Below are 2,792 nucleotides of genomic sequence, written 5' to 3' on the forward strand. Positions count from 1 at the left end.
AAGAACGCTTCTTTCCCTTCCCATGTGGATCAATCTTCGTACCAGATGAAGAACCTAGATAAAGAACCAACTTCTCTTTCTTGATGGTTGATTCAAACGTAACAAGCATATTCACCAACTCCTCAGGGGTCGGCTCCATCTTGTTCACGTTGAAGTTCACCACAAAAGGATCAAATGAGCTAGGCAGCGATAAGAGCAACACGTTGGTGGTCAACTCCGAAGGCAAGATCAGATCCATGCCAACGAGCTTGTCCACGAGCCCAATCAACTTCAGGCCATGCTCATGGACCGAGGCCCCATCTCGCATGCGCATAGTGATCAGCTCCTCGACCAGTAGTACTCTTTGCTTCTTCAGAACGCCTCTGCAGCTCATCATTCATAGAAGTCAGCATATTACACCTGGCTATCAAGTCATGGTCACACCATTCCTTGTAACCTGCAATTCCTAAGGAGTGCAGTCAGTCGGAGCCTCAACAGGGGGCGACTCAGTCAGTGTATATGCTACCCTTTCCGAATTCAAGACGATTTTCAGGTTTCTTAGCCAAGTGAGGTAATTAGGTTCAGTTAGTATGTGTTTGTCGAGTATTACGGTTATCGGATTGCGAATCGAAGACATTGTCAATTTGTACTGAAAATTAAAAACAGATAACTGTTGTTGACTTTTTTAAAATATTTAGTAAGATATGAAGTTTGGACATTTACTTCATAAATATTTGCTCCCACTGTTTTGACATCTTTCACTACCCTCTAGTGAAAACGAGAAACTCCTTTCCTCAGTAGGTACGTAAGGTCCAATTAGAGAATTATGATCCCGAATAATATCAGCCAATCACAATTCCTAAAAGGTAGTTTCCAATTGCATCACAATGCAACCCTCTACGTAAACTTTTGACTCATGTTTGATTAGGACCCAATAATATGACGTCGTTCATCTTCACGTGCCAAGCCTTACCCATCGATGTTGAACCTTAATGGACGGTTGCCATGAGTTCCCCCAATAATATGAGCCGAAATCATGGGAGTTCTACGTAGTTCACATCACCATGTCAATGAATGTCACAGCTTTCTGGCACCCAGAGCCCCCCCAATAATATGAGCTGAGCCCCGAGTACGGGTAGCGTTCATCATGCACCCATTGTCGATCGAAGACATGGAAATTATAAACAAATTTATAATTTCCCTTTTCGGGCTTGGTATTAATTTTGATTTTATTCAAAATGAGGGTTTTTAATTTTGAAAGGTCTCATCATTAATTTTATTTAAAGGATCGCCATGTTTGATCGTATGTTTGCCGGATTCATGCAACTTTGTTATTATCATAATAATAACGCACATACTCATTATTTATAACATATCATGCATATATTATAAACAGTAAAAAAACAAGGATGATCAATCGCCCCAATACTAATGGACCGTGTGAGCTAAACACGGGCCTAGGTCCAATCCTAGGGAAATGCATGGGATGCAAATGCAACTATTACATAAGCTTCCAATATTTACATGTCTTCGATCTTCATAATCATCATGGCCACCATCTTCCAATCTTGATCATCCACTATACTAATATTTACAAATAAATATCCATGGCAAATAGGGATACATCTCATGGGGTGGGAACGGGACATAAACCAAGCCCACTTTATAAATTGATAATTATTACAATCATTCAACACAAAATATCCTATCATATACCTAGCAAATTGGGCTTGGGCTTTTGATCATCCTTCATGCATCATATCACATATTATACACCATCAATTAATTATCACAATAATTAATTGATCCAATATTATATATCTTGATCCAATCACTAACCGCCACGATTATAAACTAAATTAACAAAGTATACAAACACCTTTGTCTACTTTCCAATTAATTTATTTATAACCGAATTTCTTATAAATCACAATTTACTATAAATAATTAAAGTCCAACTTCAATTATTTATTTTATGAGAAAAATTTGCAACTTTTGTAATTTTAAACTTAAGGGCCCAAAAACTTATTTTTCACCAAAAACATTTTGGCCCATTTAAAATTCACAAATATGTTAGCCATCCAATAGCCCAACAACTCAAGGCCCATGACACTTTGATATTCCAAAACAATTTTGGAAACCCTAGCCGTCATCGCCGTCGCCGGAGCTCCGTCGCCGGATTCCGGCAACCAATTTTTTTTTTTTTCATAGTGGTGTTCGGGGGGTTGCCCTTGCTGCCCGAAATGGGCAGCATGTTGCTGCCCGAAACATGCCCCAAAAACCTTGATTTTTTGTTTCAAAATTTCATCTCAAGCGGTTAGAAATCGATCTCAATATAATATCTTGTAAATGCTACACAAAATCGTAACCATTGTTCTGATACCACTTGAAAGGGGATCGGTTACGGTGACCGGAAGCGCAACGGAAGTTTAAAATTCGAAATTTTACAAAGGAAAATTCGGCCACCATGAGTAAATTGTGTAGCAAATACAAGAAAAACAAAATGACATTCATAGTGTGTTAAGAAATGTACCTATCAATCACAAGGATTGATGTATGGCTCCAACTAAGGTGTAAACACCTTAGCTCTTCAATGGTAGAAACTATCTTCCAGCTTCTTTTGAGCAATCCTTGCTCAACTATTAAGCCCACCACCAACTAGGTAGATCCCCTCATATTTTGCACTAGAAAAATATGAGTATTTTTCAAAGAGAAGAGTTTTCTTTCCTCAACACTTGAAGAAGAAAAATGAGAGAAATTTTGGAGAGAATTGTTGTGAAGTTTCGGCCATAATGGAGTGAATGAGGAGGAAG

The sequence above is a fragment of the Primulina eburnea genome, chromosome 12 (genome assembly GCF_022965805.1).
Source record: "Primulina eburnea isolate SZY01 chromosome 12, ASM2296580v1, whole genome shotgun sequence".
Lineage (NCBI taxonomy): Eukaryota > Viridiplantae > Streptophyta > Magnoliopsida > Lamiales > Gesneriaceae > Primulina > Primulina eburnea.